The following is an 18,636-nucleotide window of genomic DNA, read 5'->3' on the forward strand; positions in this document are numbered from 1 at the left end:
GCTCAGACTCATGTCCATCGAGTCGGTGATGCCGTCCAACCACCTCATCTTAAAACTGGGCAAACTGGTCTGGCAGTGGGTTGGGTCCTGCGGGTGACTGTGGACACTTGGCCTGAGTGGGGGCAGAGTGGGGGGAGGTAGAAAGGGCTTCATTGTTGGGAATTTCCAGTCCTGAGGGCCACAGATCAAAGCTGAGACCCACTCACCTTTCTTTCTTAAAGGCACCCAGACCTAAGACAGGCAGGCAGGTCCCAGCATAAATGCCTCTCCCCACCCCCCCAACCCTGCCTCTTGGGAGGATCTTCTGGGACCTGGAAGTGCTGCCCTGCTGTGCCTGTTATGGTGTCCTGGGTGCTTCTCTGGACACATTCCCACATGTCCTCCCACAGGCTTGATGGGAAGTTGAGAAATTAATCCAAGAGAAAGTGTGGAGAGCGGATCCTTTTCCTTATTCCTACTCTGGATAGAGATCTTGTCTGTCTGCTTCTTCAAAGCAGCCCTTGGGTCTAACAGCCTCTGTTATGATAGGTGCTTAATAACTGTGGGAAAATTTAGGCTCAGAGTCAAAGACAGCCAGCACAGGGGGTGTGGTCAGACCTGCTCAGGGCTGCTCGGGGCTGCACAGCGCCAAGTTCTGGTCTTCGTGCTGGTCCGGGCTCTGGCTCTTGTGCTTGGCTCCCTGTCACACTCTCTTCTTTTTTTTTGAATTGGAAGATAATCACTCTACAATATTGTGATGGTTTTTGCCGTACATCAGCATGAATCGGCCACAGGTATACCTGTGTCCCCCCCATCCTGAACCCCCCTCCCACTCTCCCCACCCTATCCCTTTGAGTTGTTCCAGAGCACCAGCCTTGGGTGCCCTGCTTCATGCATTGAACTTGCACTGGTTATATATCCTGTCACACTCTTTCCTTGGATCTGAGAAGATCCAGGTGCTGAGGGCCTCTGAGAAATATTGCTGGCCTTGAATCACCTGATTCAGCTGGTTTAGAGTGAACCAGATTATTGCTGTTTTCTACATGGTCCTATATTATCTGAGATATAACATTAATACTGAGCTTTCCCTGGAGAACTCCCTGCATGGGCATCTCGGCTGTAGCTCAGGGTGCTGGGCAGCATCTCTTCTGGGACTTCCCCGGCAGTCCACTGGTTAGGAGTCTATGCTCCCAGTGCATCGGTTGGGGGATTCTTCCCTGGTGGAGGGACAAGATCCCACATGCTGCGTGTATGTGTGTGTTAAGCCGCTTCAGTCGTGTCCGACTCTTAGCGACCCCATGAACTGTAGCCCGCCAGGCTCCTCTGTCCATGGAATTTCCCAGGTAAGAATACTGCAGTGGGTGGTCATTCCCTTCTCTAGAGGATCTTCCCAACTCAGGGATCAAACACAGGTCTCTTGCACTGCAGGCAGATTCTTTACCGTCTGAGCCACTAGGGAAGCTACTGGAGTGCATGGTGCAGTCTGAAAAACAAAAACAAAGAAAAAAGAGCAATTGCTTTTTCTTCCTCGAGCCCTGGAGGAAGCAGGACTCCAAGCCAGGACTAGAGAAAGAGGTCAAGCAGTGCCCAGCATGCCCGCAGGCCCTGTGACACCGCACCTCCCTCCCGCCTCCTCCTGGGCTGTTCACTGACCTTGAATCAAAATTTCTCCCTCAGAGTCTACAAGCTTTATTCCAGTTCTACTTTGCCCCTAATTGGCTTCAGCTTGGATCTCAAGAATGAGAAGTTTCATTGCTCCTTCCTCAAGAATCACTTAGTCACACTCCCAAACCTCAGTCATAGCCCATGATGTGCCCTGCGTTGATCTCCCCGGCCTCGTCTTCTGCTTCACCCAGACAAGCTCCAGACACCCCAGGACGAGGAAGCCTGTTCAGGCAGCCCCACCAAAGGTCAGGAAACCAGGACCTCAGTGCTGGGTGGTCGGCCTGCTGCTGAGGCAAGCCCCCGGGGAAGTGCTAACAGTCCACTTCTCCCCATTTTTTGATAATTCAGGAAATGACCTCAAGTCAGAGGTCTGGGAACTAGTCCCAGTCCTGCTCCTAAATGGCTGTGTGGCCTCAGGGAGTAACTTCTCCCAGCTTTGTTTTATTCATTTGCTAAAGGAGGGGCTGCTCAGCGATGGGTGTCCTGAGCACAAGTCCACAGGGCTGAATGTGTTACAAAGAATCTCAATAGACTGTCTTCACTAAAGACAGAGGTCTAATTTATATGAGCTCAGGCTCTCCCACCTTCTCTGGAAAATAGTGTAGGTTCTCCCCATCTTTATTCACTCTTGTAATTTTTTTAAGAAGGGAAGTAGAACTCCACACTCTGTCTGACTGTGCTGAAACTCTCCAAATCAATCAGACGAAGGGCTTCTGTCCACTTCAGGTGAGGTCTGTGCTCTTCGCCTAGATACGCAATGGTCCTACCCCTGTGTCCGGACACCAAGACCACAGTCAGGGACCTGGTGTCCATGCCTGCAGACAGGAATAAACAGGAAGCCCGAATGGTGAGGCCTGTGGTCCCTCTGGGTCTGGTTAACTCACCCACACTCTCCCCTTTCTCTTATTTCACATGGCAGCTTCTCAGCTGGATGATGCATGCAGAGCGCTCTGGTTACAGGCTCAGGGTGTCAGCTTTGGTCCCTCCCTCTTGTTCCGTGCAGGGAGGCGTTCTGTTCTCCCCATATGGTGCTGAGCGGGGCATCACGCACTTGGCCCTAGAAGGTATGGAAACTCTGCTTCCGTGGTTGCCCCAGGGTCACCAACTTGACACTTCTCTGGGTGACAAGACTACGGGTAGTGTCTAGGGAGCTGGGAGGTGTGGTTTGGGGTCTGCTTGACTCTTGAGATTCTCAGCCTGCTCCTGTTTCCGCCCTGTTTCTTTGGGGTGATGGCTTTGCTGCTTGCTCTCAGTGTCTGGGAAGCCATGGCACCGAGTCCAGAGCTTGGGCAGAGAGCTGGCCTGAGTCCCTTGCAGCAGCAGGATGGGCCCCGGGAGGTAGAGGTGAGTCATGGGGACCCAGGAGGGGAAACTGTACTTGCTAATTTTAAAATCCCTGCTTGATACATTGGTGACGCTGTTTTATTATTTTCCTGGGAAAATGCACCAAATAGAGGAAATGGCAGTGACACAGAAAAATATTTCTGAGCTTAGAGTGTAATTATTAATCCCATGATTTCCAGATGGAATTCATTCATTTGGAGAAGCAGAGACTACTTGGCAGAGAGGACCACATGCAAAATCCTTGCAGCAGCCTGAGATCAATGTCTACTCAAACAAAGGATGCTCGAGGAAGCTGGGTTTCATGGCTGCTTTTAGTCATCGAGGCCCTGAGGACCAGTAAGTGATCAAACTTGGCCATTTAGAGAATTTTTTCTCCCCAAGGTAAATAGATGTCCAAGTACAATTGCTCACATGTAACAAGGAGAAGTCAGAATTCTATTCTCTTATTTTATTTTTTTTAAAGTGGTGATTCTTTCACCTGATGGAAAACACTAAACACATTTTAGCACTACTGACAAAGGGCTGCCTATCAAGTGAAACTCAACTTTAGGGGCCAGCAAGACTGAATCGAGGGCTTCCCAGGTGGCGCTAGTGATAAAGAACCCATCTGCCAATGCAGGTTAGACATAAGACAGGCTGGCTTGATCCCTGGATCGGGAAGAAACCGTGGAGAAGGGCATGGCAACCCACTCCACTCCAGTATTCTTGCTGGGAGAATTCCATGGACAGAGGAGCCTGGCAGGCTACCATAGGGTCACACAGAGTTGGGCCTAACTGAAGCAACTTAGCACAGCACGCACAGCAAGACTGAATTGATGTGAAAGTCCTGACGGGTATGCTGGCAGTGTCCCAAACGTCAGGCAGCCGTGCTCCCCAGACTCCCTGAGGAAGTCGACCTGGCTCCCTGAGCCCCTCTCTGCTCTGACATGCTGATCCCCTGGGTAGGATGTTGGGGAAACAAAAGCAGGAGGTTTGCTGTAATCTTTTTCACACTTGATATGTATCGATGCTTTGATTAAACTTCCTCAAGAAAGGCCCCACCACTGGTCGATATTCATTTAACCAAAATCTAACCATTTAAGGAATTACTCATCTGACTCTGTGAAGTACTGGCCTAGATGCTGGGCCTGAATAAGATATAAAAGGTCTCTGCCTTTAGTGGCCTTGTCTTCTAGGAGGAAGAACAGGGACAATCGTGAGTAAACGAACAAGCTATGACAAACCCAGATGGTGTACCAAAAAGCAGAGACATTACTTTGCCAACAAGGGTCCATATAGTTAAAGCTGTGGTTTTTCCAGTAGTCATATATGGATGTGAGAGTTGAACCGTAAAGAAGGCTGAGTGCCGAAGAACTGATACTTTCAAATTGTGGTGCTGGAGAAGACTCTTGAGAGTCCCTTGGACAGCCAGAAGATCAAACCAATCAATCCTAAAGGAAATCAACCCTGAATATTCATTGGAAGGACTGATGCTGAAGCTGAAGCTCCAATACTTTGGTCACTTGATGAGAAGAGCTGACTCATTGGAAAAGACCCTGATGCTGGGAAAGATTGAGGGCAGGAGAAGAAGCGGGTGGCAGAAGATGAGATGGTTAGATGGCATCACTGACTCAATGGACATGAGTTTGAGCAAGCTCTGGGAGATAGTGAAGGACAGGGAAGCCTGGCATGCTGCAGTCCATGGGGTCCCAAAGAGTTGGACATGACTTAACGATTGAACAACAACAACAAAATAGACAAAAGAGATCATTTCAAGTATAATGCATGCTGGGAAGGAATCTCAGAAAGGTAAAAATAATGAGGAGAACGATAAAAATAATGAGGAGGGTGGGCAGTCCAGACAGGGAGGACCATCCTGAGGGGTAACATCTGAGCTGAGGCTTGGACTCTATTCTGTCCCTTCTGGAGGAAAAGGCAGCCCCATCCAGAGCCAGGTAAGTGTTCTGGGCAAAGAATGAAACGTGCAAAAGCCCTGAGGCAGGAGCAAGGCCAGGCCAGTGGGTCTGGGAGGGAGGGAGTAAGGGTTGTGGAGCAAGGTAGGCAGTAGTGAGGTCATGCGTGGTCCAGTAGATACAGATGGTTATCCGGGTTTGTTTTATTTTTAGTCAGCTTTATTGAAATAGAGTTTACAGGGACTTTCCTGGTGGTCCAGTGGCTAAGATTCTACACTCCCAATGCAAGGGGCCCTGGTTCCATCCTGGTCAGGGAACTAGATTCCACACGCTGCAACTAAGACTTGGCACAGATAAATAAATTTTAAAAAATTTCTTTTTTAGATTGTTTTGATGTGGACCATTTTTTAAGCCTTTACTGAGTTTGTTACAATACTGCGTCTGTTTTATGTTTTGGCTTTTTGGCAGCAGGCATGTGGGACACATGTGGTGACAATATACAGCCTTGAAGTACTCCTTTCCCGATTTGGAGCCAGTCTGTTGTTCCATGTCCAGTTCTGACTGTTGCTTCTTGACCTACATACAGATTTCGCATAAGGCAGGTATGGTGGTCTAGTATTCCCATCTCTTTCAGAATTTTCCACAGTTTTTTTTGTGATCTACACAGTTAAAGGCTTTGGCATAGTCAATAAAGCAGAAGTAGATATTTTTCTGGAACTCTCTTGCTTTTTCAATGATCCAGTGGATGTTGGCAATTTGATCCTCTGCCTTTTCTAAAACCAGCTTGAACATCTGGAAGTTCACAGTTCAGATACTGTTGAAGCCTGGCTTGGAGAATTTTGAGCATTACTTTACTAGCGTGTGAGATGAGTGCAATTGTGCAGTAGTTTGAACATTCTTTGGCATTTCTTTTCTTTGGGATTAGAATGAAAACTGCCCTTTTCCAGTCCTGTGGCCACTGCTGAGTTTTCCAAATTTGCTAGCAGATTGAGTGCAGCACTTTCACAGCATCATCTTTTAGGATTTGAAATAGCTCAACTGGAATTCCATCACCTCCACTAGCTTTGTTCATAGTGATACTTCCTAAGGCCCACTTGACTTCACATTCCAGGATGTCTGGCTCTAGGTGAGTGATCACACCATCGTGATTATCTGGGGTCATGAAGATCTTTTTTGTTTAGTTCTTCTTGTATTCTTGCCACCTCTTCTTAATATCTTCTGCTTCTGTTAGGTCCATACCATTTCTGTCCTTTATTGAGCCCATCTTTGCATGAAATGTTCCCTTGTTATCTCTAACTTTCTTGAAGAGATCTCTAGTCTTTCTCATTCTATTGTTTTCCTCTATTTCTTTGCATTGATCACTGACGAAGGCTTTCTTATCTCTCCTTGCTATTCTTTGGAACTCTGATTCAGATGCTTGTATCTTTCCTTTTCTCCTTTGCCTTTAGCTTCTCTTCTCAGCTATTTGTCAGGCCTCCTCAGACAACCATTTTGCCCTTTTGCATTTCTTTTTCTTGCATTTTCTTTTTTGATCCCATTTTTGCAAAAAAAGAAATTTTGCATTTCTCTTTCAATCCCTGCTCAGGGAACTAAGATCCCATAACATGCATGTGTTAGTTGCTCAGTTGTGTCTAACTTTTTGCAGCCCCATAGACTGTAACCCACCAGGCTCCTCTGTCCTTGGGACTTTCAAGGCAAGAATACTGGAGTGGGTTTCCATTCCTTCTCCAGGGGATCTTCCCAACCCAAGAATCAAATCCACATCTCTTGCGTCTCCTGCACTGGCAGGTGGATTATTAACCACTAGCACCAGACATGGCCAAAAAAAAAAAAGAGGTAAAATATACAAAACCTAAAACTATCCCTGTTCCCATTTTTAAGTGTACAGTCCAGCAGCAGGAAGTGCATTCACTTTGTGGTGCAGCCATCACCACTGTCTGCCTCCAGAACCTTTTCATCTTTCCAGACCAAAACTCTGTCACCACTAAACACTCAGCCCAGACTTCACCACCCTAACCCCATTCCTGACAACCACAGTCTTCTCTCTGTCTCTATAAAGTTGACTGTGTAGCTCATATGAGTGAAAACAAATAATACTTGTTCTTTTGTGACTGCCATGTTTCCCTCAGCATCACATCTTGGAGGTTCATCCGTGTTGTAGCAGGTGTCAGAAGTTCATTCTTTTCAAAGACTCAATAACATTCCACCATATGTATCTATCACATTTCATTTGTCTAGCCATCCACTGATGGACATTTGGGTTGTTTTCAGCTTCTGGCTATTGTGATATGTGTAGTGCTTTTGTGAACATAAGTGTATAAATATTTGTCCAAGTGTTTAACTTTAATTCAGTTAAATTTAAATAGCCACATGTGTCCAGTGGGTACCATATTGAATAGTTCTAGACATTTTCAGTAGACAAAGCTAAGAAATATATTTTAAAAATTATATTAATTCATACTAATATTTCATATCCAATTCCAGCATTATAGGTTTTTCCATTTATTTTATATTTCTATCTGTTCTGTCAAGTGAAAAATAATGGTTCATAATATTACTATGCTACTTATTTGTTTTACTCCACTTTATATAGTTCCAGAATAACAGCATCAATATTATTACAAAGACCAGGATCACTGGAAACAACTTAAGATTTCTTTGCGACTCTTTTTGTCTTTAGTATACAGTCTATTAGGTATGCACAATAAGATTGTTGGGTTTTACAGTCACTTGAAATTATCCTTTTCTGTTGGTTAAGCCACCAAGCTGACATACAGTTAGTTTCTTCTTTTTACATCTATTTGTTTGCAAATCTCGGGAGGTTTTTTCTCTGTTTTGATTTATTTGGGGTTTTATAATTACACAGTTCCAAGTCAAATGTATGAGCACATTTAGAGAAACATAGTTTCTACTGCTGACCCTCCTGTGCCTGGTTGGCAACCATTGTAATGTTACCTTATAATGTAAAAAAATAAGGAAGTACATTCTTAGTGGCCCTGCCCCTTCTCGGATAAATACTGTATCAGCTGTTCAGCATCTTAGTGTTTTCCCGTTAACCACGTGTTCCGCCCACGGGTCACTCTAGGGCAGAACAGAGAAATGGTCCTTGTACCTTTCCCAGCCTTTGGCAGTGCAGCTGGACCTCATCCAGCTCCTACTGGTGGACACAGAGGCTGTTTTCAGCCTTTTGTTGTCCTTCTGTTCTTTAGTAGAAAGTGTATTAATCATTAATATGGACAGGCCCAGAGAAGCAAAGCTAAAAAGGAAAAGCCCCATAATTTGGGTGTGGTGGGAAAAAGAACAGTCTTTCTTAGAACACCTGTTCTGGGCTGTTCTGCTGAGTCAGTTCTGTTCCTCAGTCCAGAGGGAAGAGGTCTGGGCAGCACTGCAGGGGGAGAACTACAGAGGTGATCGCTCTCCCAATGAAGTTCACAGTCATAAGAGATGCTGCACTTTTAGCCAGGCTGGATGGCTCTGATGGATCTTGCCATCCCAGGATGAAACTACAGGACTTCCTGGATCCCACTGTGGCATCAGGAGCCGCTGGACAAAGCCAGCGACTGACCAGCAGGGCCAGCAGCCTTGCAAGGCACAGGCACGCTGGAAGTTACTGGGCTCTGCAAGAGCAGGGAATACACCAATCAGCTGGGGGTCCAGGGCCCAGCACCAACTGCACTGGCTAGAGGGATCCTTCTGTGAGGCAGTAATTTCCAGAAGGGAGTCAGTTTATTAAGAACAAAGAGCAGAGATAATGTGAGCACTGCAAGCACAGCGGGTGGACCTCCTGACAAACGAGGGAAAACGGACAGTTTTCTTGGATTAATAACCAATTTTTAATAGCCTCAAGACAAAATTCCTGCTGGATGGTTGGTTGGCTTTAGGTGATTGGTTGGGGCTCTAAAGGGTGCTTACTAGAGTGCGCATCTGCCTAACAGGGAGTCAGGAAGCTCCTTAGTGATCATCAGGGACTTTGGGCAAAGTACAAAGGGGTTCCGTCAGTTTCAGAGGTGACCTTGGTCGTGAGCTCCGCTTCTCTGGCCTTGGTGCGAGGCCTCGCACCTGCGGCTTTGGGGCAGGATTCAACACTTTCTTCACACCCTGAGTCCAGACTGCAAACAACACCCTCGGGACAGGTGGAAATGTACCACGCTGACCCCAGACAAGGCTGGGGCGTGCACAGTGAGCAGAGAGGACTCAGTTCAGCTCCAGCCCAGCGTGGCATATTGTTCCAGGCCTCTGGTCTCAAAAAGAGAAGTGAGAAACCTCTATTTTACGTGAACTCTACAGTCACTAAAATTAACACCTAATCCGTTCTTCCACCCGCTTGGGAGGGGAGGCAGCCTGGGGCTGCATTCGTACTACCAAGCGGCGTCAGTCTCCTCCGCCACAGCCTGGCAGTCCGGGTGCCCCGCAACCCTCCGCTCGGCCCAGCGCGCTTGTCTCCGGCAGTAACCACCAACAGCGTACCAGCGTCCGTCCGTCCCGCGCTCGGGTTGCACGTTGCCTCCTCGGCAGCACTGCGCCTGCGCGGGGGGCGCCGCTGGGGCGAGCGGGATGAACGGGCACCCCCGCCCTGAGATGGAGCCGTCCGTTGCCATGGAGCTACCCGCTCCAAACAGCGCCACCAGCGGACTCCGAGGAGCTTCTCCGCCCAGATCCCGCGCTGCTCCGACCCGGCGGTGCCGCTGACAGGTGGGTCCGTTGGCCCTAGAGCCTGCGGTTGGGCTTGGGAACTCTGGCCACCCCCGAGGCACAAATCAGCGCCTCCGCCGTGGAAGTTCTGCCTGAGAAATAACTCCTAGTGAGGGGGTCGCCCTGGCCGATTTCTGGGCCTTCGGACGGCCCCGGGCCGGTTTCAGGTGCCCGGCCGTCCCCGCGGCGAGTTTCAGCCCCCCCTCCCCGCCGCTCCGGGTTTCAGGACCCTCCCCAGCGGTTTCAGGCCCCGCCCCCGCCGGTTTCAGGAACCCCCGTGTGCAGGTGCAGCCTGGGTTCCCGGCTCCGTGCAGGTTCCGGGCAGACGTGGCTATGCTGTCCTTGCACATCTAGGAAACCGTTGAGCAAAACTCGAGGGCGAGCGGGCCGGTGAGGAGGGACCCGGAGTGTCCGGGCCAAGGAAGGAATTCCGAGATCATCTCAGTTTGGTTTGTAATGATTAGCCTGTTTCTGGAAACCTGTATTATTTTGTTTTCCATAAACAAATATTCGTTTTATGTGCTCACGTTATATATCGGGCAAACACTCCTTGAACATCCACTGTGAACCAAGTACTGAACTAGGTGATGGGCGGGCCTGCTCTGGTACCGACAGTTGAAAGAATTCCCAGATAGATGTCTCTGCAGACGCTGGTGCGGGGATTCACAGTACTCCATCAGTAGCCAGCGCCCGAGGCCAGAAATGGAACCTTGTCAGTGTCCCAACCCCTCCCTTGCCCCACAGCCGACCCTCATCCCCATGACCACAGCCTGACTTCTTGATTTTCTTTAGTTTTACCATTTCTAAACAATGTAAGTTTCACCTGTTTTAATCCATATATGTATATACATGGAATAACACTGTGTATTTTTTTAATTTTTGAAATAATCTCTAACTTACCTAAAAGTTTCAAGTTCAGCATCAGAAACCTTGTCTTCCTGGAGTATTTGAGAATAAGTTGCCTATGTGATGCTCTGTCACCTGCAGACACTTCTGTTCGCATTCCCTGCATATCAGGGCAGTCTCCAGCACAACCACACACGACCATCACAGTTGGGAGGAGGACTCGGACATGTCAGGATATCTGATCATTGGCCACAGACTAACACCTTCTGCCAGCTGATCCTATAAAGTCACAGACCAGAAAGGGTCCAGTCTGGGCTCCCCAACCACACTGAGCTATTAACGTGTTTCTTCAGTCTCCTCCAAGTCAGGCTTTCCTTGGCTCCATGATCTTGAGAACTTCAAAGGTTAGAGTTCAGTGGCTTTTGTGGAAAACCCCTCTTTTTGGATTTGTCTGGTGTTTCCTCGGAATCAAATTCCCGTTACATGTCTTTGGCAGGAAGGTCACAGAAGTGGTGCCACCTGTCACTCTGCTCTGACCACTTGTTTAAGGTGGTGTCTGCCTGCATCTCCCCTGGGAAGTCGCCTTTGTAATGGACAAGTATTTTGTCAGGAGATTATGAGGCTCCAATGCCATGTCAGGCCTCACAGGCTTGAGCGGGTGGAGCACACTGTGGACATCGACCCCCCACCCTGGCCCTGGCTGGACTCTCTTACCCAACTCTAGGCTCACTGCCTTCCCCATGCAGGCTCTGATGCCCAGTCTGGGCCACTGTGGATCCTGCCCACCTGAGCAGGGGAAGGGGGAAGGGAAACAGCATGTGCTTGTGTCTTCCTCCCTCCCAGCTGTGCAAGAGACCCATCCACACTCTTGCACAAGCTGTAGGTCATTCATCTTTGTCACCACCCAGCTCGCCCAGGGTGGATCTCACAGTGTATCCTATTGCTGCTGGCCAGGGTTGTTTCCAGAGTTACTGCTCTTAACGAACTCTGCTTTGCAAGGTCTTGTATGGTTCCTGTTATTTATGTGTTAGGAGGGGAGTTCTGTCTCCTCAACAACAACAAAAGTACTCTGATGTGCAAACCCCCAGTGTCGCAGCTGCATCTGCCAAGTCACCTTAGTCGTGTCCGACTCTATGCGACCCCATAGACAGCAGCCCACCAGGCTCTCCCGACCCTGGGATTCTCCAGGCAAGAACACTGCACTGTCGTTTCCCTCTCCTTTTGACCTTTGCTGAATTCTTGTGGTTGGTGGTAGCTTGTTAGTTCTGTGTTCCTTACCAGGCCCTCCTGTTTAAGATACCTCATGCAAGTGGTTACTGTGGTGCCTGGTGAGGGTCGGTGGTTTCAATCAGTGGTTCGCCTCACAACATGGACTGGAGCTGCGCTGCCATGAGCCTGGGAACCAGGACCAAGGAGCGGAGTCTGTACGAGGGCCTTGCTAAGCACATCAGAGGGAGCTGGCATCTTGATATCAGGCTTCTGGCCACCAGAACTATGAGAGAATATCTTGTTCTAAGACAAGAGAACATCTTGTTCTAAGACAGCCAGTTCGTGGCACTTTGCTGTGGCAGCCTCAGGAAAGTAGTACAGCATTGAAAGGTTGCTGCTGTGAGTCGTGTGTTAACACCAGGATTTGTGTCCTCCGGAGGAGAGGATTTCCATCTGGGGTCAGAGACGAGGCTTGACTACTTGGAGCTTTTTGGGTAGCAAAGTTTTATTAAAGTTTAATAGAGATAGGGAAAGCTTCTGACACAGAGATCAGAAGGGGACAGAAAGAGTGCCCCCTTGCTGGGCCCAGAGCAGTTAGAGGTGTTCTTCTGGTAGAACAGAGGGCGGGGGGGAGCCAAGAAGAGCTGATGAGAAGGCCCATCTGACTTTAGTGGCTTTTAAGTTGGTAGGGTGGGTTTTGGCCAAGGCCTGTGGGCGACCTCTAGAAACCAGAAAAAGCAAGAACACGGACTGTGCCCCAGAGTTGCTGAAGAGGAGGGCAGCCCAGCTGACATCTTGGTTTTAGCTCCGTGGGGCTTATTTCAGACTTCCAACCTCCAGAGTTGCAGGATAATAACTCATTTGTGTTAAGTTAACTGAGTGTGTGGCAGTTTCTCATAGCAGTGATCAGATCCTAGTGCAGAGGGCGTTAACATTTTTAACTTTACGAGGCGATGCCGAACTCTTTTCAAAGCATCTGTCCCAGTTTCCGCTCCCACCGAGAGTGAACAAACCTTCCCCCTGCTTCCTGTCCTTGCTGGCACCTGGTATCCTTGGGCTTCTAATGTGTTACTCAGACTGATGACTGTGCAGTAATAGTTTATGTGGCTTTACTCTGCGTGTCCCTAATTACAGATGAGGTTGAACTGTCCAACCAGGACTCTGTTAGAAGAGTTAAAGGGATCACTGTTGACAATGCCAGGAACACAGGCAGGAGTCAGGACACGCAGACAAACTGGTTACAATTGTTGGCCTCTTGAACATCACTTATTGTGACCAGCCTGCTTAAGTTCCACCATTTTGCTGTTATTCATCTTCCTCTGTGTTGATCGATGGATGTTCCTTACCTGTCATGATGGGAGATATGTTGCATTTATCTTCCTCTAATATGTAGCTTTTCTTGAATTCTCCTTTGGGTGTCACTGGATGACCAAAATACTGGAGCTTCAGCTTCAGCATCAGTCCTTCCAGTGAATATTCAGGGTTGATCTCCCTTAAGGTTGACTGGTTTGATATCCTTGGTGTCCAAGGGACTTTCAGAGTCTTCCCCAGCACCACAGTTCAAAGGCGTCAATTCTTTGGCATTCTGCCTTCTTTATAGTCCAGCTCTCACCACCATATGTGACCACTGGGAAGACCATAGCCTTGACTATATGGACTTCGTAGCTTTGACTAGATGGGCCTTTGTCGGCATTAAAGGTCCATCTATTCAAAGCTATGGTTTCTCCATTAGTCATGTATGGATGTGAAAGTTGGACCATAAAGAAAGCTGAGCACCGAAGAATTTATGCTTTTGAACTATGGTGCTGGAGAAGACTCTTGAGAGTCCCTTGGACTACAAGAAGATCAAACCAGTCAATCCTAAAGGAAATCAGACCTGGATATTTATTGGAAGGACTGATGATGAAGCTGAAGCTCCAATACTTTGGCCACCTGATGCAAAGAACTGACTCATTTGAAAAGACCCTGATGCTGGGAAAGACTGAAGGCAGGAGAATGGGACGACAGAGGATGAGATGGTTAGATGGCATCACCAGTTCTATGGATATGAGTTTGAGCAAGCTCTGGGAGTTGGTGATGGACAGGGAAGCCTGGCGTGCTGCAGTCCATGGGGTCGCAAAGTTGGGCACGACTGAGCGACTGAATTGAACTGTCTTTGTCAGCAGAGTAACGTCTCTGCTTTTCAACACAGTCTAGATTTGTCATTTCTTCCCTGCCAAGAAGCCATTGTCTTCTGATTTCATGGCTGCAGTCACGGTCCCCAGTGATTTTGGAGACCAAGAAGAGGAACTCTACCACTACTTCCACCTTTTCCCCTTCTATTTGCCATGCAATAATGGGACCAGATGCTATGGTCTTAGTTTTTTTAAAATTTAGTCTTAAGCTGGCTTTTTCACTCTCCACCTTCACCCTCATCAAGAGGGTGTTTATAGTTCCTCTTCACTTTCTGCCATTAGAGTGGTTGAGTTCAATTGCTCAGCCAGGTCCAACTCTTTGGGACCCCATGGACTGCAGCATACCAGGCTTCCCTGTCCATCACCAACTCCCAGAGCTTGCTCAAACTCATGTCCATCGAGTCAGAGATGCCGTCCAACCATCTCACCCTCTGTCGTCCCCTTCTCCTCCTGCCTTCAGTCTTTCCCAGCATCAGGGTCTTTTCAAATGTCAGTTCTTTGCATCAGGTGGCCAAAGTATTGGAGCTTCAGCTTAGAGGTGATATCATCGGCATATCTGAGGTTGTTGATGTTTCTCCCTCCTATCTTGATTCCAGCTTATAACTCATCCACCCTGGCGTTTCTCATGATGTGCTCAGCATATAGGTTAAACAAACAGGGTGACAGCAGACAGCCCTGTCATACTCCTTTCTCAATCTTGAACCAATCAATTGTTCCATACAGGGTTCTAACTGTCGCTTCTTGACTTGCATCAGGTTTCTCAGGAGACAAGTAAGATGGTCTAGTATTCCCATCTCTCTAGAGCTTTCCACAGTTTGTCATGTTCCACACAGTCAAAGGCTTTAATGTAGTTGATGAAACAGAGATAGATGTTTTTCTGAAATTCCCTTATTTTGTCTATAATCCAGCGAATGTTAGCAATTTGATCTCTATGTCCTCTTCCTTTTCTAAACCCTGAATGGACATCTGGAAGTTCTTGGTTTGCATAATGCTGAAGCCTAGCATGCAAGATTTTAAGCTCGACCTTACTAGCACGAGAAATGAGTGCAATTGTCCGATGGTTAGCACATTCTTTGATATTACCCTTCTTGGGAATTGGGATGAGGATTGACCTTTTCCAATCCCATGGCCACTGCTGGGTCTTCCAGATTTGCTGACATAATGAATGCAAAACCTTGATCATTTAGGGGTTTGAATAGTTCTGCTGGAATTTCATCGAATCCACTATCTTATTAATAGCAGTGCTTCTTAAGGCCCACTTGACTTTGCACTCCAGAATGTCTGACTCTGAGTGACTAACCACACCGTTCTAGTAATTGGTTCATTAACATCTTTTATATATAGTTCCTTCGTGTATCCTTTCCATTGCTTCTTGATCTCTTCAGCATCTACTAGGTCTCTATCATTTTTATCCTTTATTGTGCCCGCCTTTGGGCAGAATGCTCCCTTGATGTTTCCAATTTTCCTGAAATGACTTCTAGTCTTTCCCCTTTTGTTGTTTTCTTCTATTATTAAGCATTGTTCATTGAAGAAGGCCTTCTTGTCTCTTCTAGCTATTTTTTGGAACCTTGCATTTAATTGGATGTGTGTTTCCCTCTCTCCTTTGCTTTTCTCTTCTCTTCATTCTTTCACTATTTGTAAAGCCTCCTCAGATAACCACTTTGCCTTCTTGCTTTTCTTTTTCTTTTGGATGGTTTTATTCACCATCTCCTGTACAATATTATGGACCTCTGTCCATAGTTCTTCAGATACACTATTAGATCTAGTCCCTTGAATCTATTCATTACCTCTCCTGTGAATTCATACAGGATTTGATTTAAGTCATACCTGGCTGGCCTATTGTTTTTCCCAGTTTTCTTTAGTTTAAGCCTGAATTTTGCTATGAGGAGCTGATGATCTGAGCCACAGTCAGCTCCATGTCTTGTTTTTGCTGACAGTATACAGCTTCTCCATCTTCAGCTACAAAAAATGTAATCAATTTGATTTCGGTATTAACCATTTGACGATGTCCATGTGTAGAGTCGTCTCTTGTGTCATTGAAAAAGGATATTTGCTATGACTAGTGCATTCTCTTGGCAGAATTCAGTTAACCTTTGCCCTGCTTCATTTTGTTCTCCAAGGCCAAACTTGCCTGTTATTCCAGGTATATCTTGACTTCCTACTTTTGCATTCCAATCCCTGATGATGAGTAGAACATCTTTTTTTAGGTGTTAGTTCTAGGAGATCTTCTAGGTCTTCATAGAACTGATCGACTGCAGCTTCTTCAGTATCAGTGAGAGGGGCATAGACTCAGGTTACTGTGATGTTGAATGGCTTGCCTTGGAAATGAACCAAGATAATTCTGTCATTTTTGAGGTTGCACCCAAATACTGTATTATGGACTCTTTTTGTTGATTATGAGGGTTACTCCGTTTCTTCTATGGGATTCTTGCCCATAGTAGTAGATATAATTGTCATCTGAATTAAATTCGCCCATTCCTGTCCATTTTAGTTTGCTATTCCTAGGACGTCCATGTTTATTCTTACCATTTCCTGCTTGACCACATCCAACTTTCCCTGATTCATGGACCTATTCCAGGTTCCTATATAATACTGTTCTTTGCAGCATTGGGTTTTACTCTCATCACCAGACACATCCACACCTGAGCTTAGTATCCGCTTTGACCCAGCTGCTTCATTCATTCTGGGCCTGTTGATAATTCTCCTCTGCTCTTCCCCAGTAGCATATTGGACACCTTCAGAACAAGAACTCGTCTTTTGGTGCCATATCTTTTTGGCTTTTTATACAGTGAGCTTCTCACGGCAAGTATACTGGGATGGTTTGCCATTCCTTCCTCCAGTGGATTATGTTTTGTCTGAACTCTCTACTATGACCTGTCCATCTTGGGTGCCCCTGCACGGCATGGCTCATTCAGTTCAGTTCAGTCACTCAGTCATGTCCAGCTCTTTGTGACCCCATGAACTGCAGCATGCCAGGCCTCCCTGTCCATCACCAACTCCCAGAGTCCACCCAAACCCATGTCCATTGAGTCAGTGATGCCTTCCAACCATCTCATCCTCTGTCATCCCCTTATCCTCCTGCCCTCAATCTTTCCCAGCATCAGGGTCTTTTCTAGTAAGTCAGTTCTTCACATCAGGTGGCCAAAGTATTGGAGTTTCAGCTTCAACATCAGTCCTTCCAGTGAACACCCAGGACTGATCCCCTTTAGGATGGATTAGTTGGATCTCCTTGCAGTCCAAGGGACTCTCAAGAGTCTTCTCCAACACCAGAAGTCAAAAGCATCAATTCTTCAGCGCTCAGCTTTTTTTATAATCCAACTCTCACATCCATGCATGACCACTGGAAAAACCATAACCTTGATGAGATGGACCTTTGTTGACAAAGTAATGTCTGCTTTTCAATATGCTGTCTAGGTTGGTCATAACTTTCCTTCCAAGGAGTAAGTGTCTTTTAATTTCATGGCTGCAATCACCATCTACAGTGATTTTGGAGCCCAGAAAAATAAAGTCAGCCACTGTTTCCACTGTTTCTCCTTCTATTTGCCATGAAGTGGTGGGACCAGATGCGATGATCTTACTTTTCTGAATGTTGAGCTTTAAGCCAACTTTTTCACTCTCCTCTTTCACTTTCATCAAGAGGCTCTTTGGTTTTTCACTTTCTGCCATAAGGTTGGTGTTATCTGCATATCTGAGGTTATTGATATTTTCTCCTGGCAATCTTGATTCCAGCTTGTGCTTCTTCCATCCTAGCGTTTCTCATGATGTACTCTGCATATAAGCAGGGTGACAATATACAGCCTTGACGTACTCCTTTTCCTGTTTGGAACCAGTCTGTTGTTCCATGTCCAGTTCTAACTGTTGTTTCCCGGCCTGCATACAGGTTTCTCAAGAGGCAGGTCAGGTGGTCTGGTATTCCCATCTCTTTCAGAATTTTCTACAGTTTATTGTGATCCACAGTCAAAGGCGTTGGCATAGTCAATAAAGCAGAAATAGATGTTTTTCTGGAACTCTCTTGCTTTTTCCATGATCCAGCGGATGTTGGCAATTTGATCTCTGATTCCTCTGGCTTTTCTAAATCCAGCTTGAACATCTGGAATTTCACGGTTCACGTATTGCTAAAGCCTGGCTTGCAGAATTTTAAGCATTACTTTACTAGCGTGTGAGATGAGTGCAATTGTGCAGTAGTTTGAGCATTCTTTGGCATTGCCTTTCTTTGGGATTGGAATGAAAACTGACCTTTTCCAGTCCTGTGGCCACTGCTGAGTTTTCCAAATGTGCTGGCATATTGAGTGCAGCACTTTCACAGCATCATCTTTCAGGATTTGAAATAGCTCAACTGAAATTCCATCACCTCCACTAGCTTTGTTCATAGTGATGCTTCCTAAGGCCCACTTGACTTTACATTCTAGGATGTCTGGCTCTAGGTGACTAATCACACCATCATGATTATCTGGGTCATGAAGATCTTTTTTGTACAGTTCTTCTGTGTATTCTTGCCACCTCTTCTTAATATCTTCTGTTTCTGTTAGATCCCTACCATTTCTGTACTTTATTGAGCCCATCTTTGCATGAAATGTTCCCTTGTTATCTCTAATTTTCTTGAAGAGATTTCTAGTCTTTCCCATTCTGTTGTTTTCCTCTATTTCTTTGCGTTGATCACTTGAGGAAGGCTTTCTTATCTATCCTTGCTATTCTTTGGAACTCTGCATTCAAATGGGTATTCTTTCCTTTTCTCCTTTGCTTTTCACTTCCCTTCTTTTCACAGCTATTTATAATGCCTACCCAGACAGCCATTTTGCTTTTTTGCATTTCTTTTTCCTGGGGATGATCTTGAT

At 46.6% G+C, this 18,636-nt stretch overlaps 1 protein-coding gene across 10 annotated transcripts in view; it reads left to right on the forward strand.

The window, feature by feature from the left end:
* Positions 1–9,206: 9,206 nt before the first annotated feature.
* CFAP74 (cilia and flagella associated protein 74) overlaps positions 9,207–18,636 on the forward strand; it is an 86,131-nt gene continuing 76,701 nt past the window's right edge. For all 10 annotated transcript variants that reach the window (XR_011247728.1, XR_011247727.1, XR_011247729.1 and 7 more), the window contains exon 1: positions 9,207–9,572. The gene's annotated coding sequence lies outside the window, so the exon portion shown is untranslated. The remainder of the gene's footprint in view (positions 9,573–18,636) is intronic.

This window comes from Ovis canadensis, chromosome 12 (genome assembly GCF_042477335.2).
Source record: "Ovis canadensis isolate MfBH-ARS-UI-01 breed Bighorn chromosome 12, ARS-UI_OviCan_v2, whole genome shotgun sequence".
NCBI lineage: Eukaryota > Metazoa > Chordata > Mammalia > Artiodactyla > Bovidae > Ovis > Ovis canadensis.